This window comes from Anser brachyrhynchus (genome assembly GCF_964034855.1).
Source record: "Anser brachyrhynchus genome assembly, chromosome: 20".
NCBI lineage: Eukaryota > Metazoa > Chordata > Aves > Anseriformes > Anatidae > Anser > Anser brachyrhynchus.
In genome coordinates, this window is record NC_137713.1 from 12,449,363 (window position 1) to 12,473,694 (window position 24,332).

At 48.6% G+C, this 24,332-nt stretch overlaps 1 long non-coding RNA gene across 1 annotated transcript; it reads right to left on the minus strand.

Annotated features, from left to right (window-relative positions):
* Positions 1-5,248: 5,248 nt before the first annotated feature.
* Positions 5,249-23,472, minus strand: LOC308180708. Its single transcript, XR_013941143.1, has 2 exons — positions 21,409-23,472; positions 5,249-8,107 (listed from the first exon to the last, which is right to left on the minus strand). It is a non-coding gene; the product is annotated as an uncharacterized lncRNA (long non-coding RNA).
* Positions 23,473-24,332: the final 860 nt, after the last annotated feature.

Here is a 24,332-nt window from a genome sequence, read left to right on the forward strand (position 1 = left end):
GGGCAGGGGCCTCCTAAGGGCACTAATAAATTCAGGGTCGGGGGGGCTCTTGAGGGGACTCAGGCGAGGCTTGGGCAGGGGTCTCCTAAGGGAATTAAGGAATTCAGGGTCGGGGGGTCTCTTGAGGGGACGCGAGGGAGGGTTGGGCAGGGGTCTGCTAAGGGCAGTGGGGAATTCAGGGTGGGGGGGCCTTTTGGGGAGAGTGAAGGGAGGGTTGGGCAGGGGTCTCCTGAGGGCACTGAGCTGGGGACTGGCTGCAGGCTTGAGGGGGGAGCTCGCTGCCGGCACAGCAGGGGGCTGCACCGCCCGCCCACCCTGCACCTTCTCGGGGTGCACCCCAGGGGTTGAGGGTACCTCACCCAGCGCTCTGGTGGCTGCCAGTCCCTGTGTGCTCGGCTCCTCCATGTCCTCGCAGAGGTCGGGCAGCTCAGACAGGAAGCGGCTGAGCACAGGACTGCTGGGGACACCGGGGAAGGCGTCCTGGGGCTCCACGGCATCGAGCCAGCTGAGCAGCTCCTCCAAGCCGGAGATGTCCAGGTCGGCCGGGAGCTGGTCCTGCAGGTGCTGCAGCTGCTGGCTGTCCCCTGCCAGGTGGGGAAAGGCCTCGGCGAAGGCATCGGGGCCCAGCTCAAGCAGCTCCAGGGGCTCCTCAGGCACCTCTGCAACTGTCGCCGCTGAGGAAAAAGCAAGCAAATCCCCCAGGATGGGCGATGCCAGCTTTCCCATGGCTCCTGGGTGTGGGGCGCCCAGCGGCCGGCTGCGCCAGCCCCAAACTCACCGTCGGGCGTCACCGTCTGGGTGCTGGCGGTCGTTGGAGCCTGGGCAGGCTCGGGGGGAGTGGGGCCGGGCAGCGGGGGCCCCTGGTCCTCGCTGAGCCCCACGGCGTGGTCACAGGGCTCCGGCAGCTGCCCCCGGCTGCTGGTCAGGGTGCGGGGCGCGGGGAGCGCCTGCCCCCGCAGCGGAGGCCCCGGGACGAGGAGGGGTGGGGGGCCGGGGTGGGCAGGGGCCTGCAGCAGGCAGGTGCCTGCGGGGTGCAGGAGCTCCCCATGGAGCACGGCCCCGGGCCCCAGCCAGAGGGGATCCTGGGGCAGCACCGTCCCCGTCCCCACGGGCTGTCCCCACTGGTAGACGGGGGCCCAGGGAGGAGCGGTGTGGGGGAGCTGCCCCACAGCAGGGAGCTGCCCCACGGCGGGGAGCTGCCCCAGCTGCAGGTGGTGCCCCTTGGGTGGGAGGTGCCCCCCAGGTGCCAGCTGCACCCCGGCGGGGAGCTGCAGCACCTGCCCCTGGACCCCCGGCACCACGTGCCAGACGGTGGCCTGGGGCAGCGCGTAGGGGAGGGTGGGTACCTGGGGGGGCTGCAAGGGCAGCGCCATCGCTCCGGGGAGGGAGGGCAGCAGCCAGGCAGCCACCGTTGGCGGCACGGCTGGGATGACGAAGGGGGAGTTTTGCGTCTGCGGAAGCCGCGGAAGCCGTCTGGGGAAACCCTCTGTGGGAAAAAGGGCGCTGGGGTGAGATCTGGGGCGCTGGGCTCGCCAGCAGGGCCGCAGCCCCGGGAGGAGCGGGAGCCGGCTGCTGTACCTGCCATGGTGGCTGGAGAGTGGGGCGGTCAGTTGGGGAACGCGGGCAATGGCCGTTCCGTCCCAACGGCTGACCAGCCCCTCGCCGCCATCTTGGTGAGGACTGCAGCTTTTGGACCCAAGCAGGCTTCCCATCGCAAGACTTTTCCATCCCCATCAGGCTTTCCCTCCCACGCATCATTTGCCATGCCCAGGACGGTTTCACACCAACACTTCCCCGTCCCAAGCATTTCCCGTCCCAGTACCAGCTTTGCATCCTAACGGTCATTTCCCATCCTTACAATTTCACATGATAACAGATTCCCATACGAGATATTTCCCATCGACACGAAGCGTTTCTTAATCCAAAGAGATCTCATCCCAAAGAATTCCCATCTCTCTGATTACTTTTCCAAGTACTTCCTCCCCCAGTGAATGTTACCCACCCCATTAAAGACTTCCCATCCCAATACTTCCCCATCCCCGGAGTGATTTCCCATCCCGACGCTTTTGCTTCCCAATGATTTCAAACCCAGGGAAGATTTCCCATCTCTTTGATTTCCTAGCCCAATGGCTTTCCAACCCAAGGAAGTCTTCCCATCCCAGCAATGATTTCTCGGCCCACTCATCATTTCCCATCCCAATCATTTCCCATTTTCACCATCCAACAGACAGCTTAGCCAGCCCACAGCTGTAGAGAGATCACAACAGGGATTTGGACGATTCTGTTAGATGCAAGGTCACGGAGACTTGGTGTGCTACCGATTGCTCTTTATTACAGATCAACACAGATCGCCAGTACCAAGGGCGCTGGGATGAATCTGCTGAATATGCAGATACAAGGCTCTTACATTTCTTACCAGGAAATAAACAGATATGGGCATTTCTCTCTACCCACCTTAGTAAAAAGATAGGAAGGGTAGAGCACTAATTAAGAGCAGCATGCTCAGCCACCGGCACGGAGGCTGCCCGCTCCTCAGCACCTCTAAGCAGCAGCACCTTCACGTCTCCTCCTGCACCAGCAGCACATCAGCGTCTCTTGTTCCAGCAGCAGGACATCGGCGTCTCCCATTGCACCATGCAGACCTCCACGCCTTGAGTGCCACCAGCAGTACTCAATGCGAGCTGGACGCTCAGGGCACTTATGGCCACCCACCTTTGTGAGGTCAAAGGCTGACAGTGACTCTCTGCTGACCTCACACGGCTCTCGGGCGCCCCGATGGCAGAGGTTACGGCGCTAAGCTGACTGCCAGGAGAAAAGGCTGACATGAAATGGCTGCTCCACAATGCCAGGAGCAAGGTCTGCTGGAATGGGGGTTCGGAGGGGAGCTCGGCCTTGGGCCTGGGAACTGTGCCTGGGAGCCAGGGACGTCCTTGGTGTGCAGCTGGACGCCTGGGCCTGAGAAAGCAAGGTTTCTTTAGAGAGAATTGGAAGCATCGTCACCTAGTGGCTGTGTCAGGGGGACGAGAGAAATGCACAGCATCTCTTGGTTCCCTGAAGTGCACGTGTCCTACGCCCTTGGATGTCTCCATGATAGAAAAAGGGACTGATTTTTACCCAAAACAGAGCTCCTTTCTCTCGGGAGCTTCTCATGCTGCGTGTCCTCCTCTCTTTCTTGTATTTGGCTATGACTTTAGGCTTGTTCTTGCTACTCCTTAAGCAGACTGAAGCTTCCCCGGAACATCACATTAACTGCTTTTCACTACCTCTAAGTGCCTTTCCTCCGCTTCTCATCTAATTAATTAGTGCTATCCTCTTCACGCCTGCTACAGAGGTATCTTTCCTACCTGGTACAAGCTAGAAGAGCTTAGCAGCATCCATACGTCTCTTTCCTTTAGTCCTCACAGTAGACTTGCTCGAGGTAATTTGTGTTGAGCAGTAATCAAGAGAAAGTGTCACCAAGCCAAGGCTGCATTTGCTTGTGCCTTATGGAATCCCTGCAGCTGTGTCCGCTCCCAGCTTCCTGTGTGCCCCAAGCATCCTCGCTTGCAGGGCAGTAGAAGATGCAGAAAAGTCCTGGCCTTAGTGGAAGCACTGCCCTGCAAGAGCTAAGACATCCCTCTTAGCAGCTCACTGTAGCCCCGAAATCCCAAAAAACGGCACGTGCCAGCTACTGGGAAGGAAATGAACTCTGTCATTGTGATATACCCGCTCAAGGCCCTGCTCTTTGGAAATGAATCCTGTTGCGTGACTCCGTTCTTTCTGGGTGCTACTTTTCAGTTTAAAGCGGTTACTCCTTGTCCTGTCACTCCAGGCCCTGATAAAGACTCCCTCCCCAGCTTTCCTACAGGTTGCCTTTAAGTACAGGAAGGCTCTCCCTGGTGTCGCAGTAAGCTCACCTGTTACCCAGGTGTCACAGTTATTTCCTGTGATAGGAATAATGACCAGGGTTAATCTATTGCAGGTGATTTCATACAATTATAGAAAAGCTTTTGTTGGAAAGCACCTTAGAGGTCTCCAGATCACCCGCGTACTTCAAGCAGGGCCATTTTTAAAGCCCTGTCATATTGCTCAGGGGCTTGTACAGTCAAATTTTGAATGGCCCCAGCAAGAGACCCTACACTCTCACTGTGTCCCTTTGCCAGTGCCTAGGCAGAGTGTGCTTCCCCTGCTGGTCCTGGTGAGATGAACTGATACAAGTTTTGAGAAAACAGAAGTTTATGCTACTGCATGAAGTACCCTTTGTAACATTTTTTTTTTTAACCTTTACCGTTTCATATCTGAAATTTGAAATTCATCAGGGAACTCAGCCTGGCACACAGTAAAACTGATGGCAGATACTTCGCAATATTATTCGAATTTCACGTAAATAGAACAGACTAGCAACTTACTTAGGAGAAGTAATACGATTTCAGAAATATTCAAAACCAAAGGCATTCCAAACTAAGTTTAAGTTCAGAGCAAATCCAAAGGAAAAACTAATTTTGAAACTAATAATCAGAGAACATAATCTTCTACAAACGATAGATTTTCCTCCTGTATTGGGTAATTTTGATCTGTCTTTAATGATCATCTCGACATGGCTTTGACACTGAGTATTTTGCTTTGCCACTGCATTAAGTCTTCTTCTCATGTGTGGTAAATGTCCTGCTCTCATGGGATGGGCCTAGGAGACATACGCACTGTGTCTCATGATGCTTGGCTATCATCTTAAATCTGTGAGAAGAGGAAAGGTCTCGCTGCTTCCTGAACAGGGAATTGGATGTCTGCAGTTGAGAACCCTCTGTCTAATCTAGAAACGTGAAGGAAGGAGTTTGCTGGATTGCAAGTGACAGTGAAGAAAGCCACAGATGACATATCGAACTGATTAAAATGTTATTTAGCTCAGGGCATGGCTAATGATGTGGAGCTGGAATAGTTTGACGATTGTAATTACACTCACTATCATTGTTATTTGTTTACAGGATGGTAATGCCTAAAGGTCCCGCTGGAGCCTGAAACAAGGTTGTGCTGGGTGCTGCACGTGCATATATCAGTGGCGATTTGAGACCTAGTGATACAAACAGACAAAACAGAGATTGAAAGGAGAAACAGAGGGATAGAGATAAGAAGATCTCCCTGCAGGTCATTTAGGGGAACCAGCCATGAGTACAGTGCATCCAGGTCTCCAGTGCTCTGCTGGCCCAGCCAGATGAATGGAAAACATTGCAGCTTTGGAAAAATAGTGTTTCTTCTAATTCTTTGGCCACAGTTTTGATGTTTTAGGACTGCTTTTTTTTTTTTTTTTTTTCCTTTTTTTCTTTTCCCCATTTGTGCTAGAAAAGGTGAACTTTTCAAATACCTATTCTGAATTAAAATATCGTTTTCATTGTTATGTTTCTGTTTTGTTGGCACTATTCATAATGACTTCTACCCTTCAGTGGCAGCAAAAGCTTATCATACCATACAATTGGAAAGATCACAGAAAACTTCAGAGCTTTTGAAGAAAGGTGAGGAAAATCCATTCCCTGTTCTAGGCAGAGAGAGTGGCTGATTTCCAGAAAGGTAAATGGGCAGGATAAGGCCACTTCATGTTCACTGATGGCCAGTTGTACGGACTGTGAAGATAATGGACTACCAGCACAAGAGACGGTGCCAATAATCTAATCCAATCCAATCTATTTCAAGTGGTAGAGACCTGATACTCTATGACAATGTGAGGAAGACCTAACTGTCAGGCAAACTTTGAGATGATCATGTTCAGGATCTAAAACTGTTATGACAAGTGTCAACACAGGAAGGGTGAAACAAAGGCATGAATGTCATACAAGGACCGATAAATCTCAGGAAGGCTGGAAACCAAGGCAAATGAATGGAATAAGATGGTGCTTTGTGTTAGCAAGAAGCAGAGGATGGAGAAATTAAATGTTATGGGTCAGCAAAAGAGTGGTTTTGTGCAAATCACTGCTAAAGATAGACAGCCTTGCTAGCCTGCTCTTTGCTCTTAGCTCCAGTCTAATAGTGAATTATCTCTGTACAGTTATCAGACACGTAAACAATAATGGGAATTATGGGAGACTTTAACTTCCCAGCAAAAGATTGAAAGATAATTACCACTTATGTTCATAGAGGTGTACTATGTGATGGATTTCTTCCCAAAAGTGAAAAAATATAAGACCGTTTTAGACTTGGCTCCTGTATGGGTTTAAATGTAGTAAAATTTGAATAAAGTGTGATCATGAGCTGACTTTTCTCATTTTACATTTCACGACAGACAAAACCAGGTTTAGAATGAAGGTTTTGAGGCTTAGAAATGCAAACTTTGAAATCTAAGGAAATGAATAATTGAGTCTGACTAAGCAGCTCTGGGACTTGAGTGCAGAGAAGGCATAGTTAAAATTCAAAATTCAAACAGGAAAAAAGCGATGAGAAAAGGCATGTTTCAGAGGTTAAAAACTGCAGAAATAAAGTAAGAATGACCAAAAACCTCCTTCACATAGGAAATTAAACAATAATAGTAAGTGGTACTTAAGCCACAGAAACCAGGGGGAAGAAAGAGAACAAATTAGGACAGTTGCACACTCGAGGCAAAAATAGGTCAAAAGTTACTGATGTCTCAAATGCTGCAAATCTGATTTCCTGCATCTAACAGCAACAACAATGTGATGTTAAGGGCAGTGACAGGACTCCCATTGAAAAGGAGGGTAGGGCACTAGGCGCAACATCATCTGAGGTGAAATAACAATCTATAGTGATTCAAGTGAAAAATGAAAAGCTGATATCTACCTAGCCTATTAACAGCATTGGCACACAGAACAACAAGTCAAGTAGGAAAAATGCATAACAATTGTGCAAATCAGGGATAGTCCCCAGAATGGGAGAGTAACAAATACACCTCTGTCCAGAAGAGGGTAAAGAGTCATCCAGACAAGTGTGGGCCTGTTAGTTTGACATCAACACCATGCAAAGTTTTGGAGCAAGAACAGCTAAGACCAGGGAAGGAGGGGGTAATGTGTAATTTACAAAATAATTTATCAGAGCTAAATTGTTTCCAGATAATTTAATAGCTTTCCTTTCTAGGACCAGTTCTTCCCTACACAGGGGATGAATTACATCTATTTCACCTTCTGTGAGCTTCTGATACATTATCTACGGATACATGAGCTCACATGAGCTTTGAGATTTGCAGGGGACATAAGGTTGGGAAGTACTACCAAACCTGACAGAAGGCTATCGCTTGTGATTGAAATGGTTCAGGTGAAGTGACAGGTGATAATACAAAGCAGAGCCATTCTCAGAGATTCTCAAAAAAGGGTGTTTTTTTGTCATGTTTGCTATATGGCAGTCAGGAGTTTAAAGCAAGCAAACAAACAAACAAACAAAAATGACAACAAAACCTCACGTTCATGCACTGTTAGCACAAGGAGGACTGAAAAAGTTTAGTGGTTATATAGTGTGTATGGCTATTCATTTTTTTTTCCCTCCAGTATGAATACACTGGACAAGGCAGCCCTGACACTCATTTGAGACATGAGGCACAGTTCTGCCACTTGTATTCACATTGAACTTAGGAGGAAGAGTTCACATGACAGAAGGAACAAGTTGCCTATTGCCTGGAAGGGAATGAAAGGACATCATTCTGCCCAGCCAGAGGCCAGTTGAGAGAAGAATATGTTGTCTCTACGTAAATGAATTTCTTGAGTAAATATCAAGGAGAAATAGGAAATGTGTAAGTTGGGAGACACATCTGAAATGATGACTGCAGTTGGCTTATGAGCAAGTTTGGACGGGAAATTGGTAGAAACTTCCCATTTTAAGAATAAAGTGCACCATAGATACGAAGTCAGCATTCACCTAAACAGTAATGGCCAACTCAAATCCCCCACAAGAAAGCAGTTGACAAACCAGACACTAACAAACATGTTGGGGTCTAGAGTCAAACAGATATACCTAACATTACTATACCTAAACATCTGAGGGATTGCTTTTAGAGGCTGAGGGCTTGTACCCCATTTCCAGTCACTTTCTCTGTGCCCCCTTCCCCAGAGAAGGAAGCTGCTTAGCTTCCCTGCCCTCTGATTCAGCTGCCCGCTGAGGCTGCCCGCTCCTCAGCACCTCTAAGCAGCAGCACCTTCACGTCTCCTCCTGCACCAGCAGCACATCAGCGCCTCTTGTTCCAGCAGCAGGACATCGGCGTCTCCCATTGCACCATGCAGACCTCCACGCCTCGAGTGCCACCAGCAGTACTCAATGCGAGCTGGACGCTCAGGGCACTTATGGCCACCCACCTTTGTGAGGTCAAAGGCTGACAGTGACTCTCTGCTGACCTCACACGGCTCTCGGGCGCCCCGATGGCAGAGGTTACGGCGCTAAGCTGACTGCCAGGAGAAAAGGCTGACATGAAATGGCTGCTCCACAATGCCAGGAGCAAGGTCTGCTGGAATGGGGGTTCGGAGGGGAGCTCGGCCTTGGGCCTGGGAACTGTGCCTGGGAGCCAGGGACGTCCTTGGTGTGCAGCTGGACGCCTGGGCCTGAGAAAGCAAGGTTTCTTTAGAGAGAATTGGAAGCATCGTCACCTAGTGGCTGTGTCAGGGGGACGAGAGAAATGCACAGCATCTCTTGGTTCCCTGAAGTGCACGTGTCCTACGCCCTTGGATGTCTCCATGATAGAAAAAGGGACTGATTTTTACCCAAAACAGAGCTCCTTTCTCTCGGGAGCTTCTCATGCTGCGTGTCCTCCTCTCTTTCTTGTATTTGGCTATGACTTTAGGCTTGTTCTTGCTACTCCTTAAGCAGACTGAAGCTTCCCCGGAACATCACATTAACTGCTTTTCACTACCTCTAAGTGCCTTTCCTCCGCTTCTCATCTAATTAATTAGTGCTATCCTCTTCACGCCTGCTACAGAGGTATCTTTCCTACCTGGTACAAGCTAGAAGAGCTTAGCAGCATCCATACGTCTCTTTCCTTTAGTCCTCACAGTAGACTTGCTCGAGGTAATTTGTGTTGAGCAGTAATCAAGAGAAAGTGTCACCAAGCCAAGGCTGCATTTGCTTGTGCCTTATGGAATCCCTGCAGCTGTGTCCGCTCCCAGCTTCCTGTGTGCCCCAAGCATCCTCGCTTGCAGGGCAGTAGAAGATGCAGAAAAGTCCTGGCCTTAGTGGAAGCACTGCCCTGCAAGAGCTAAGACATCCCTCTTAGCAGCTCACTGTAGCCCCGAAATCCCAAAAAACGGCACGTGCCAGCTACTGGGAAGGAAATGAACTCTGTCATTGTGATATACCCGCTCAAGGCCCTGCTCTTTGGCCCAGGTGTCTATGAGGCGGTTTTGGAAATGAATCCTGTTGTGTGACTCCGTTCTTTCTGGGTGCTACGTGCCCATAAAGCTTGCTTTTCAAGGCCCAGGAGGGTCTGCCGGGCACTGGCCTGGGTTCCCAGCCTGACCCACCTGCTGGGAATCAGGGAGGCTCGGTCGGTGTCTTGTGTTGGGTTTACGAGGACAGGTTCTGGTAGCGGGGGGCTGCAGGGGTGTCCTCTGTGAGGAGAATGCAGCAGCTGCCCCATGTTAGATAAGGGCCGGTTCCAGGAGGCTCCAGAGGGACCCGCTGCTGCCCAGAACTGAGACAAAAAGGATGATGTTTGCGCCTGCGTGAGAGCCCACCTAAGAAAGGGAAAGAAACCTGCTGCACAGCAGCGTCTGGGTCAGGGAGGAGTGAGAAACCTCTCTGCAGCCCCCAAGGTGAGTGCAGCAGGAGGCAGGAGGTGCTCCAGGCTCACAGCAGCAGTTCCCCTGCGGCCTGGGGAGAGGCCCCTGGTGGAGCAGGCTGTCCCCCTGCAGCCCACGGGTCCCACACGGAGCAGATCTCCACGCTGCAGCCCGTGGAGGAGCCCCCGCTGGAGCAGGTGGATGTGGCCTGGAGGAGGCCGCGGCCTGGGGAGAGCCCCCGCAGGAGCAGGCCCGGGCTGGACTGGAACAGGCTCTGCTGAGCCTCTTTTGCCCGTGACGATCATTGTGGAGTGATCTCCCTGTCCTTCTCTCAGCCCTTGAGCCCCTTCCATCCTATTTTCTCCCCTTTCCGTTTGAGGAGGGGCAGGGAGAGAGCGGTTGAGGTGGAGCTCAGCTGCCCAGCTGAGGAAAACCACCACGTCTCTCCCTTGCCGCTGCTGCAGCACGGTGGGAGCAGCCAACACCTGCTGTTCTTCGACCCTCAGCAACCCCACAGCATCTTCCTGGAAGGGATCCCTTTCCTTCACGCCTGACAGGCGCCGCCTCCAGAGGCTTGTGCCCCGTTTCCGATCGCTTTCTCAGTGCCCCCTTCCCCAGAGAAGGATCCCAGCTGCTTGGCTTCCCTGCCCTCCGATTCCAGGCTCCCGGAGCTGTTATCCCAGCATCGCAGCAGCCAGGTGACAATGTGCTCGCCTGCATGACAGCTGAAATCTTGTCCCATGTCTCGCAGCTCGCCCAGGGATGGGGATCACCTGCTTACTGCTGCTTTTCTCTCTTTTCTATTTTATAACAGCCTCCTCTTCCCTTCGATGGCCCTACATTGGGGTCGCCTGCCTCGCCTGCCTATTGCTCCTTCCCCGTCTTAGGAGGACTTTCTTCCCTGCCTAAACGAGATGACTTCTGCATCCATTCCTTCATCTTGTGTGTATTGGCGACTGATACGGCAACGGGGTAGTCCCCGGAGCCAGCTGTAGGGCCTGTCCCAGGGTTGGAGTGGCTGCAGGTAACCTCACAGGGCTTGGAGGGGCTGCAAGTAAAATCACAGTTGTTGGAGGGGCTGCAGGTAAAATCACAGGGGTTGCAGGGGCTTCAGGTAAAATCACAGGGGTTGCAGGGGCTGCAGGTAAAATCACAGTTGTTGGAGGGGCTGCAGTTAAAATTACAGCAGTTGCAGGGGCTGCAGGTAAAATCACAAGTGTTGCAGGGGCTGCAGGGTGCATCACAGGTTTGCATCAGATCAACCAAAAGAAATTACGTCAGCTAGGGTCAACGTTTTACGCATTCTTCTAGTTATATCTGCGTGGCCCTTTTGGAAGGAGCCCAGATCAGAGCGTTTCCCGTTCTGGACTTCAGGCTCCTGTCCAGGTTAAGCTGTGCAGGTCGTTATTTATGCAAGGACATAGAGAGGTGGAGGATGGACGGGAGTCGTGGAGGTGGGAGCCCCTTTCTTGGAGATGATATGTGCCCATCCATGTGGGGAGGAATTACCTTGGCCTAATAAGTACAAGGTGTTTTCACACTTTGTGTGTTCCTTCAAGGCCTCCACCAAAGGTGTCAAGGTGAATATCAAACAGACCTGAAGAGACCCAGGAACTGGGCTAAGGAGGCAGTTGCTATAGGAACAGAGTGGCTCATGGTGGATAATATTGAATGATATGTCACATTCACAAACTCACTGCGCTGAGGCAGTGTCTCAAAGGAGGCATTAAAGCAAACCCAAGGAACAGAGAGTGAGCTGAGGCTGGGAGCTGACCTCCTGCAACCAGATCTCTGCCACCAAAGCACAGTGTTCCTGGGGTAGCTCTTTTCCATTTGATGCATACAAAGCAGAATAAAAACGCTGATGAAGTCACCAAAGCATAGTGACTAGATTTCCAGGGGCAGTGATTTCCTTCGTATCAGGGCAGACACAGATCCCTTTTGCTCATTTTGGAAATTATGTCCAAATCTCGGGGGTCAGAGCGATGGAGGATGTCGACTTCTAATAATTCCTACAGGCTTTGTCTTCCACCATGGAGAACTGTCTTTATGTGATGCAAGTTCCCACTGAAGGGGAATTCCTGCAGATTGTAAGGCTCTAGTCCATATGAGCTGGCCCCAGATATCATGGCTAGGTCCACATCCCAGACAGAGCAGAGCAGCATACATAGCTGCAACAGGCTTGAATAAGGACGCTGGTCGGTGGATAGTAGGACTGTTGCTTGGTAGTTTTAAGTGCTGGGCAGCTGAACTCCACCATAGCAACTCTCTCACTCCCCCTCCTCAAAGGAAAAGGGGGAAAAAATATGATGAAAAGGGCTCAAGGAATTGTGATAAGGACAGGGAGATCACTCAACAATTATCGTCCTGGACAAAACACACGCAGCACAGGGAGATTAATATAATTTGTTGCCTATCACTAGCAGAATACAATAGTGAAAAATTAAAAGCAAACTTAAAACCCCTTTTACCTCCTATCCACCCTGCTCTACCTCCTCCTGCCGAGTGTTGCAGGGGAATGGGGAATGTGGGCTGTGGTCAGCCCCTAACACTTCATCACCTGCTGCTCCTCCACGGTCCCTCTCTGCCCCTGTTCCACGCGGGGTCCCTCCCACGGGATGCCGTCCTTCCCGAAATGAGCCTGCGGGGGCTGCTTACAGGCCACCATTCTTGAGGAACTGTTCCGATATGGGTCTGTACCACAGGGTCCGTCCGTCAGGAGCAAACTGCTCCAACCTGGGTCCCCCACGGGTGGCAGCTCCCCCCAGGCCCCCTGCTCCTGCGTGGGCTCCTCTCCATGGCTGCAGCTCTGGCCTGGGGCCTGCTCCTGCGGGGGCTCTCCACAGGCCGCGGCCTCCTCCAGGCCACATCCACCTGCTCCACCGGGGGCTCCTCCACGGGCTGCAGCGTGGAGATCTGCTCCGTGTGGGACCCGTGGGCTGCAGGGGGACAGCCTGCTCCACCAGGGGCCTCTCCCCAGGCCGCAGGGGAACTGCTGCTGTGAGCCTGGAGCACCTCCTGCCTCCTGCTGCACTCACCTTGGGGGCTGCAGGGCTGGTTCTCTCTCCTTGCTCTTCCAGCTTCTGTTGCACAGCAGTATTTCCCCCTTCTTAAATCTGCTCTCCCGGAGGTGCAAACAGCATCGCTTATAGGCTCAGCTCTGGCAAGCGTCGTGGCCCTTCTGGAGTTGGCTGGAGCTGGCTCTTACCTGACACGGGCAGCTTCCGCACTGTTCTCACAGAGGCCACGCCTGCAGCCCCCTGCTCCCAATCCCTATGCAGTAATTACAAAGCCTCTGTGCTTTGGGCTGTCGTGATCCTTCTGCAAGTGCAGGGTAGGCGCAAGGTTGCTTTGCATTTCCAAAAGGAGTAAGAAAGCCTCCAACCCCACTGGACCTCAGCCACTTGCAGGTTTCAAGCAACACTCCCCACTTTCAGTTATCTCCCTCCCATGCACTCAGTGGAAGCAAGGTTGAGCAAACACCTGTTTTGAAAATGTTTATATCAATGAAGAATAAAAGAATTCTACTACCCCCAATCTCTCTGTGCATCCAAGGCAAAAATCGTGCATTGTTCTGCCTCAACACTGTTTTCAGACCAAATTTGTCAAGTCATCTAGCAGAGGATTTCTCTCTTGTTCACTCACTAGCTTATTAGAGCACCAGTTTTCATAGGTGATAGAGCAAATTCCTCAACTGTCTGAAGGGACTTGATCCCAGAAAACTTCAAAACTGCAGATGACTCATGATTTTCTGGTGAAGCATCTATTAAATTAGAGCTGTTCCCCTTAGGGCACAGTGAGACAATGTGAGAAGAACCCTGTATCGCACTGATTGAGGCTTTATAACTCTACAGAATTGTCAGCCAACAATAAATGGAAAGTGCAGGAGAAATGTTCTTTCTTCCTCCTTGCCCTGCCATACGTTAGCGGACAGCTTGTGGTGGGGTATAGGTTCAGAGCCTCGCAGAAGAAGGATTTGAACCCAGGCTCTCCACAGTCTGCACCACTGCCTTCCTGAGGGCTTTTGACTCTTTTTTGTTTGTTTGTTTGTTTGTTTTGTTTTGTTTTTGCTTTTGTGGATGGTGTCTAAGTCTGGGGGAAAAAGAACCAACTGTGGGAGGAGGGAATGCTACTCCTGTCTGTGATAGTGATGATTTCCGGACAGTGGTAGCAACAGAGCTTCTGCAGGGAAGAGAAAATTAGAGGCAGTCTCTGTTGCTATTCCACGTACTGTGAGTACTGTGTGCAGTTTTGGGCACCACAGTATGAGAAAAAGATATAAAACTGTTCGAGAGTGTCCAAAGAAGGGCAACAAACAGGAGGGTCTCTTTTAACAGGTGTATTGAGATTTGTGGCAAGGTTTTGGTAGCAAGGTCAGGGGCTGCACTGTGCTGGACACAGCAACAGATGCACCATAGGCCAAACTCAGACAACAAGCCAAGGTGTGTTGCCTCTAAGAATGCACAGAAAATATTGGATGGAGAGAGCTGGAGAGAACAAAAAGAATGAGGAACAACAGAGGGAACATCAAAGTCATAGGAGGAGGAGAAGTAGATGCTCCATGGTGGAGCAGATATTCTTTGAAACCTGTGGAGGATCCATGCCAGAACAGATGAATATTCCTGACAGGGTCTGCACCCTGTGGAGGACCCACACTGGAGCAAAGTAGAAACGAGAAGAAAGGATAGGCAGAGAAGAACTGCTGCATATTAACTACAGCCTCCTCCTGTGCTGCCCATTTCCCCAGTGAATGGACTGAGCGAGATCAGCAGGTGGAAGACAGGTGCTTGGAGTGAAGTTGAGCCCAGTAGAGGAGGAGAAGTGTTTGTTACCCCTATGTGGTTTGATGTTTGTCCTTTTGCTTCCCAACACCTGAACTAGTAATTAAATTTATACAAATTAATTGGCATTAAATTAATTTCCTCAAGTTAAGAGAGATTTTTCCACAACAATCATTGATAAGCAATATCCCTGTCTTTATCAAAGCCCATGAGCTTTCTCGTTCCTTTTTTTTCCCCGATTTTATCCCCTGCCCTGCTGAGGTGGGCAGGAAGTGAGCAGGTTACATTACATCCAACAGAAGCTCTAACACATTTTTCATTGGAGAAGTAGACTTTGAAATGCCAAACACCTTTACATCTCTAAATATTATTTAGATACCACATGTTGTTAATTTTTACAATAATATTGCATGTTGTTAATTCTTCTAACATCTAGGCTATACATTCAAAATGAGTTATCTAATAAAGTCTATTTATTAAAACATATATAAAAAACATATAACACATATTGTGTTATAAAGCACACAATTCCCTGCCAATGACAACAAAAAAAATCATCTAATTGAGCATGCAGTTTTCATTAACCTGTTTTTTTTCCAAATACACAACAACACATACACATGTACGTGATGTTGGTTTTTTTTTTTCATCATTTCTCACTGAAGCAATACCCATCCCGTATTGGATCTGTGTCATTACTCTAAGTTTTGTTTCTAATGTACTTGAAAAACTTCTTAACTCTACTGATTGCAACAGTGGATTTTTTCCTACTGATCTTAACTCCATTTATCAATTACTTATTCCCTTAAATTCCTGCTTTTAAGAGATCATTAGGTATTCACCATCTCTCACTATAATTTATAGCTTTTCTTTTCTTTTTCAATAGTTCAGCCCTAGTCAACTCGGAGTTGGGGAGCAGCAGCTTCTATGGAGACACTATGCTGAAAAAAAAAAAAAAAAGATGAGGGAAAAGGAATGTGGGACAGACAGATGGGGCAAGGGGGGTGGTTTGACCAGGATACCTTGAGGGTCTGGGAAGAGAAGAAATGGATGGGTGCTTAAGAGGTGAGATCGCTCTTGGCAGCATCACAGCCTACATACTGAAGAATTGTGACAAGCAGTTTAGAAATGTGAGTTATTGGTGGTCTTCTGTTGATCTGCAGCTGTGCTCCATGGCTATAGCTGTAATTTCAGCAGTTTACTGTGTAAGCCGCATGTTGCCACTTCATTGATCAAGGCAATGCTGTTCAGTTGCAGGGAAGAGGGGCAAGACACAGGGAAGAAACAGAGGGAATGGAGAAAACTGTACAGTCTGGATATGCACAAGTAGCAATAAAATCAGTGCTGGACAGAAAGAGAGAAGAGAGAAAGACAGACAGACAGAAAGAAAAAGAAAGAAAGCAAGCAAGCAAGAAAGAAAGAAAGAAAGAAAGAAAGAAAGAAAGAAAGAAAAAGAAAGAAAGAAGAGAAAGAAAGAAAAATAGAAAACCCCACACTCATAAAAATGAGAAACATCCAGGCATAAAAGGACATAAAACAAAGACAACTGTCATGATGTGGTATGATAGGATCTAGGAGAAAGCAGAAATCCAGCAATGCTGTCTTTCCTACTCCTCAAAACCAATTCAGTTGACAACTATGAATGCTTCCAGCTGGAAAAAAATGGAAGAATGAAGTGGAGGACTCCTTGCCATCACTGTGTTTCTGGAGCGCACCTCTACCTTTCTGCCCAACAGGGGGTTCTTCTTGGGAGATAATTGCAGAATGTGAAAAAACATGACCAAAACCAGAGGACCCATCTCCACAACTGCATGATAAAGATAAAAGACATCTCTAGATGCAGACCTTAGAGCTCCAATTCACTATGTCCCACTACTGGAAGTTATTTTTTATGCTTTGTTTTTAAGGCCACTGGCTGCCTCCTCCCTTATGCTCCCCATTCCCCCTGTTGTCCTGTCTTCTTTCTCCTGCATTGCTTCCTTTCCTTGGTGGACCTTGATGAGATCTTTGATATTGTGTTGTATATATATGTGCGAAGGCAGTATGTCTCTTATTCTTTTACACTGCTGACTGCTACCCCATATACCTCTGCAAGTTTTCTTACAAGGGATTAAGAGAGAAAGGCCTGTGCCTGGCAGAGGGAGCAGTGAATGATGATCTAGCAAAGCAGTCTATCACAGACAGACGACACTGGCCCAGAAATCCTGCTTGAAAATTTGGTGTACATGAAACTGAGACAGAAATTGGAACTTTCGACCAAACGCTGTAGGTTAGAAGTTGTTTTAGCTGAACGTACTGGGCACGTATTTGAACGCAAAAGGTAAGGTATTGTTTTGTTCCTGTAAGATCTGAGTGTTTCACACAGCACTCCAATATCCTCTCTTAAGTAGGGGAGGCAACCATAAAATGCAGAAGCTGGCAGATGCACAGGATGTGAGGTACTATCAGTAGAGAATTTGTTCCTAATATATATTCTAAATCTAACTTTTCAGTTTAAAGCGGTTACTCCTTGTCCTGTCGCTCCAGGCCCTGATAAAGACTCCCTCCACAGCTTTCCTACAGGTTGCCTTTCAGTACAGGAAGGCTCTCCCTGGTGTCGCAGTAAGCTCACCTGTTACCCAGGTGTCACAGTTATTTCCTGTGATGGGAATAACGACAAGGGTTAATCTACTGCAGGTGATTTCATACAATTATAGAAAAGCTTTTGTTGGAAAGCACCTTAGAGGTCTCCAGATCACCCCCGTACTTCAAGCAGGGCCATTTTTAAAGCCCTGTCATATTGCTCAGGGGCTTGTACAGTCAAATTTTGAATGACCCCGGCAAGAGACCCCACAGTCTCACTGTGTGCCTTTGCCAGTGCCTAGGCAGAGTGTGCTTCCCCTGCTGGTCCTGGTGAGATGAACTGATACAAGTTTTGAGAAAACAGAAGTTTATGCTACCGCATGAAGTACCCTTTGTAACATTTTTTTTTTTTAACCTTTACCGTTTCATATCTGAAATTTGAAATTCATCAGGGAACTCAGCCTGGCACACAGTAAAACTGATGGCAGATACTTCACAATATTATTTGAATTTCACGTAAATAGAACAGACTAGCAACTTACTTAGGAGAAGTAATACAATTTTAGAAATATTCAAAACCAAAGGCATTCCAAACTAAGTTTAAGTTCAGAGGAAATCCAAAGGAAAAACTAATTTTGAAACTAATAATCAGAGAACATAATCTTCTACAAACGATAGATTTTCCTCCTGCATTGGGTAATTTTGATCTGTCTTTAATGATCATCTCGACATGGCTTTGACACTGAGTATTTTGCTTTGCCACTGCATTAAGTCTTCTTCTCATGTGTGGTAAATGTCCTGCTCTCATGGGATGGGCCTAGGAGACATACGCACTGTGTCTCATGATGCTTGGCTATCATCTTAAATCTGTGAGAAGAGGAAAGGTCTCGCTGCTTCCTGAACAGGGAATTGGATGTCTGCAGTTGAGAACCCTCTGTCTAATCTAGAAACGTGAAGGAAGGAGTTTGCTGGATTGCAAGTGACAGTGAAGAAAGCCACAGATGACATATCGAACTGATTAAAATGTTATTTAGCTCAGGGCATGGCTAATGATGTGGAGCTGGAATAGTTTGACGATTGTAATTACACTCACTATCATTGTTATTTGTTTACAGGATGGTAATGCCTAAAGGTCCCGCTGGAGCCTGAAACAAGGTTGTGCTGGGTGCTGCACGTGCATATATCAGTGGCGATTTGAGAGCTAGTGATACAAACAGACAAAACAGAGATTGAAAGGAGAAACAGAGGGATAGAGATAAGAAGATCTCCCTGCAGGTCATTTAGGGTAACCAGCCATGAGTGCAGTGCATCCAGGTCTCCAGTGCTCTGCTGGCCCAGCCAGATGAATGGAAAACATTGCAGCTTTGGAAAAATAGTGTTTCTTCTAATTCTTTGGCCACAGTTTTGATGTTTTAGGACTGCTTTTTTTTTTTTTTTTTTTCTTTTCCCCATTTGTGCTAGAAAAGGTGAACTTTTCAAATACCTATTCTGAATTAAAATGTCGTTTTCATTGTTATGTTTCTGTTTTGTTGGCACTATTCATAATGACTTCTACCCTTCGGTGGAAGCAAAAGCTTATCATACCATAAAATTGGAAAGATCACAGAAAACTTCAGAGCTTTTGAAGAAAGGTGAGGAAAATCCATTCCCTGCTCTAGGCAGAGAGAGTGGCTGATTTCCAGAAAGGTAAATGGGCAGGATAAGGCCACTTCATGTTCACTGATGGCCAGTTGTACGGACTGTGAAGATAATGGACTACCAGCACAAGAGACGGTGCCAATAATCTAATCCAATCCAATCTATTTCAAGTGGTAGAGACCTGATACTCTATGACAATGTGAGGAAGACCTAACTGTCAGGCAAACTTTGAGATGATCATGTTCAGGATCTAAAACTGTTATGACAAGTAGCAAGAAGCAGAGGATAGAGAAATTAAATGTTATGGGTCAGCAAAAGAGTGGTTTTGTGCAAATCACTGCTAAAGATAGACAGCCTTGCTAGCCCGCTCTTTGCTCTTAGCTCCAGTCTAATAGTGAATTATCTCTGTACAGTTATCAGACACGTAAACAATAATGGGAATTATGGGAGACTTTAACTTCCCAGCAAAAGATTGAAAGATAATTACCACTTATGTTCATCCAGGTATACTATGTGATGGCTTTCTTCCCAAAAGTGAAAAAATACAAGACCGTTTTAGACTTGGCTCCTGTATGGGTTTAAATGTAGTAAAATTTGAATAAAGTGTGATCATGAGCTGACTTTTCTCATTTTACATTTCAAGACAGACAAAACCAGGTTTAGAATGAAGGTTCTGAGGCTTAGAAATGCAAACCTTGAAATCTAAGGAAATGAATAATTGAGTCTGACTAAGCAGCTCTGGGACTTGAGTGCAGAGAAGGCATAGTTAAAATTCAAAATTCAAAGAGGAAAAAAGCGATGAGAAAAGGTATGTTTCAGAGGTTAAAAACTGCAGAAATAAAGTAAGAATGACCAAAAACCTCCTTCACATAGGAAATTAAACAATAATAGTAAGTGGTACTTAAGCCACAGAAACCAGGGGGAAGAAAGAGAACAAATTAGGACAGTTGCACACTCGAGGCAAAAATAGGTCAAAAGTTACTGATGTCTCAAATGCTGCAAATCTGATTTCCTGCATCTAACAGCAACAACAATGTGATGTTAAGGGCAGTGACAGGACTCCCATTGAAAAGGAGGGTAGGGCACTAGGCGCAACATCATCTGGGGTGAAACAAAAATCTATAGTGATTCAAGTGAAAAATGAAAAGCTGATATCTACCTAGCCTGTTAACAGCATTGGCACGCAGAACAACAAGTCAAGTAGGAAAAATGCATAACAATTGTGCAAATCGGGGATAGTCCCCAGAATGGGAGAGTAACAAATATACTTCTGTCCAGAAGAGGGTAAAGAGTCATCCAGACAAGTGTGGGCCTGTTAGTTTGACATCAACACCGTGCAAAGTTTTGTAGCAAGAACAGATAAGACCAGGGAAGTAGGGGGTAATGTGTAATTGACAAGATAATTTATCAGAGCTAAATTGTTTCCAGACAATTTAGTAGCTTTCCTTTGTAGGACCAGTTCTTCCCTACACAGGGGATGAACTCCATCTATTTCACTTTCTGTGAGCTTCTGATACATTATCTACGGATTTGGGCTTTGGGGCTGCAAGTGAATAAAGGGAATTTGCAATTGTTCACACTGAAGAGGGAATTACCAGCAAAGGCGTGGTTACCTATGGTAATTCTCAGAGACAGTTCTGAAACTGCAGCTGCTAAGGAGGCAAAGACTCATGGAGAAATGTAGGCTGGAAGGGACCTCTGAAAACCCAACCTCCTATTCAGGGCAGAGCTGACTTCAAAGTTAGATATGTTCGGTATGGACATGGTGGCTGAAGATTAAAAATTACACAGGAGCTTTGAGATTTGCAGGTGACATAAGGTTGGGAAGTACTACCAAGCCTGACAGAAGGCTATCGCTTGTGATTGAAATGGTTCAGGTGAAGTGACAGGTGATAATACAAAGCAGAGCCATTCTCAGAGATTCTCAAAAAAGGGTGATTTTTTGTCATGTTTGCTATATGGTAGTCAGGAGTTTAAAACAAACAAACAAACAAACAAAATGACAACAAAACCTCACGTTCATGCACTGTTAGCACAAGGAGGACTGAAAAAGTTAAGTGGTTATATAGTGTGTATGGCTATTCATTTTTTTTCCCCTCCAGTGTGAATACACTGGACAAGGCAGCCCTGACACTCATTTGAGACATGAGGCACAGTTCTGCCACTTGTATTCACATTGAACTTAGGAGGAAGAGTTCACAAGACAGAAGGAACAAGTTGCCTATTGTCTGGAAGGGAATTAAAGGACATCATTCTGCCCAGCCAGAGGCCAGTTGAGAGAAGAATATGTTGTCTCTACGTAAATGAATTTCTTGAGTAAATATCAAGGAGAAATAGGAAATGTGTAAGTTGGGAGACACATCTGAAATGATGACTGCAGTTGGCTTATGAGCAAGTTTGGACAGGAAATTGGTAGAAACTTCCCATTTTAAGAATGAAGTGCACCATTGATATGAAGTCAGCATTCACCTAAGCAGTAATGGCCAACTCAAATCCCCCACAAGAAAGCAGTGGACAAACCAGAACACTAACAAACATGTTGGGGTCTAGAGTCAAACAGATATACCTAACTTTATTATACCTCAGCATCTGAGGGATTGCTTTTAGAGGCTGAGGGCTTGTACCCCATTTCCAATCACTTTCTCTGTGCCCCCTTCCCCAGAGAAGGAAGCTGCTTGGCTTCACTGCCCTCTGATTCAGCTGCCCGCTGAGGCTGCCCGCTCCTCAGCACCTGTAAGCAGCAGCACCTTCAGGTCTCCTCCTGCACCAGCAGCACATCAGCGTCTCTTGTTCCAGCAGCAGGACATCGGCGTCTCCCATTGCACCATGCAGACCTCCACGCCTCGAGTGCCACCAGCAGTACTCAATGCGAGCTGGACGCTCAGGGCACTTATGGCCACCCACCTTTGTGAGGTCAAAGGCTGACAGTGACTCTCTGCTGACCTCACACGGCTCTCGGGCGCCCCGATGGCAGAGGTTACGGCGCTAAGCTGACTGCCAGGAGAAAAGGCTGACATGAAATGGCTGCTCCACAATGCCAGGAGCAAGGTCTGCTGGAATGGGGGTTCGGAGGGGAGCTCGGCCTTGGGCCTGGGAACTGTGCCTGGGAGCCAGGGACGTCCTTGGTGTGCAGCTGGACACCTGGGCCTGAGAAAGCAAGGTTTCTTTAGAGAGAATTGGAAGCATCGTCACCTAGTGGCTGTGTCAGGGGGACGAGAGAAATGCACAGCATCTCTTGGTCCCCTGAAGTGCACGTGTCCTACGCCCTTGGATGTCTCCATGATAGAAAAAGGGACTGATTTTTACCCAAAACAGAGCTCCTTTCTCTTGGGAGCTTCTCATGCTGCGTGTCCTCCTCTCTTTCTTGTATTTGGCTATGACTTTAGGCTTGTTCTTGCTACTCCTTAAGCAGACTGAAGCTTCCTGGGAACATCACGTTAACTGATTTTCACTACCTCTAAGTGCCTTTCCTCCACTTCTCATCTAATTAATTAGTGCTATCCTCTTCACGCCTGCTACAGAGGTATCTTTCCTACCTGGTACAAGCTAGAAGAGCTTAGCAGCATCCATACGTCTCTTTCCTTTAGTCCTCACAGTAGACTTGCTCGAGGTAATTTGTGTTGAGCAGTAATCAACAGGAAGTGTCACCAAGCCATGGCTGCATTTGCTTGTGTCTTATGGAATCCCTGCAGCTGTGTCCCCTCCCAGCTTCCTGTGTGCCCCAAGCATCCTCGCTTGCAGGGCAGTAGAAGATGCAGAAAAGTCCTGGCCTTAGTGGAAGCACTGCCCTGCAAGAGCTAAGACATCCCTCTTAGCAGCACGCTGTAGCCCCGAAATCCCAAAAAACGGCACATGCCAGCTACTGGGAAGGAAATGAACTCTGTCATTGTGATATACCCGCTCAAGGCCCTGCTCTTTGGCCCAGGTGTCTACGAGGCGGTTTTGGAAATGAATCCTGTTGTGTGACTCCGTTCTTTCTGGGTGCTACGTCCCCATAAAGCTTGCTTTTCAAGGCCCAGGAGGGTCTGCCGGGCACTGGCCTGGGTTCCCAGCCTGACCCACCTGCTGGGAATCAGGGAGGCTCGGTCGGTGTCTTGTGTTGGGTTTACGAGGACAGGTTCTGGTAGCGGGGGGCTGCAGGGGTGTCCTCTGTGAGGAGAATGCAGCAGCTGCCCCATGTTAGATAAGGGCCGGTTCCAGGAGGCTCCAGAGGGACCCGCTGCTGCCCAGAACTGAGACAAAAAGGATGATGTTTTGCGCCTGTGTGAGAGCCCACCTAAGAAAGGGAAAGAAACCTGCTGCACAGCAGCGTCTGGGTCAGGGAGGAGTGAGAAACCTCTCTGCAGCCCCCAAGGTGAGTGCAGCAGGAGGCAGGAGGTGCTCCAGGCTCACAGCAGCAGTTCCCCTGCGGCCTGGGGAGAGGCCCCTGGTGGAGCAGGCTGTCCCCCTGCAGCCCACGGGTCCCACACGGAGCAGATCTCCACGCTGCAGCCCGTGGAGGAGCCCCCGCTGGAGCAGGTGGATGTGGCCTGGAGGAGGCCGCGGCCTGGGGAGAGCCCCCGCAGGAGCAGGCCCGGGCTGGACTGGAACAGGCTCTGCTGAGCCTCTTTTGCCCGTGACGATCATTGTGGAGTGATCTCCCTGTCCTTCTCTCAGCCCTTGAGCCCTTTCCATCCTATTTTCTCCCCTTTCCGTTTGAGGAGGGGCAGGGAGAGAGCGGTTGAGGTGGAGCTCAGCTGCCCAGCTGAGGAAAACCACCACGTCTCTCCCTTGCCGCTGCTGCAGCACGGTGGGAGCAGCCAACACCTGCTGTTCTTTGACCCTCAGCAACCCCACAGCATCTTCCTGGAAGGGATCCCTTTCCTTCACGCCTGACAGGCGCCGCCTCCAGAGGCTTGTGCCCCGTTTCCGATCGCTTTCTCAGTGCCCCCTTCCCCAGAGAAGGATCCCAGCTGCTTGGCTTCCCTGCCCTCTGATTCCAGGCTCCCGGAGCTGTTATCCCAGCATCGCAGCAGCCAGGTGACAATGTGCTCGCCTGCATGACAGCTGAAATCTTGTCCCATGTCTCGCAGCTCGCCCAGGGATGGGGATCACCTGCTTACTGCTGCTTTTCTCTCTTTTCTATTTTATAACAGCCTCCTCTTCCCTGGGATGGCCCTACATTGGGGTCGCCTGCCTCGCCTTCCTATTGCTCCTTCCCCTTCTTAGGAGGACTTTCTTCCCTGCCTAAACAAGATGACTTCTGCATCCATTCCTTCATCTTGTGTGTATTGGCGACTGATACGGCAACGGGGTAGTCCCCGGAGCCAGCTGTAGGGCCTGTCCCAGGGTTGGAGTGGCTGCAGGAAAAATCACAAGGGTTGGAGGGGCTGCAGGTAAAATCACAGGGGTTGCAGGGGCTGCAGGTAAAATCACAGGGGTTGCAGGGGCTGCAGGTAAAATCACAGGGGTTGCAGGGGCTGCAGGGTGCGTCGCAGGTTTGCATCAGATCAAGATGCATTTCCCTAGAACCACACATTTCCTCCTGAAGGTGCTGAATAGTATTGAATGGTCTTCAAATGCATAGAGCAGACCCAGCAAACGTACAGCTGGTGCTTGGAAGTAGTTAACTTTTATTTTGTTGTTGTTAATTTTGTATCATGACAACAGATGCAAATATGTATCTTGAGTT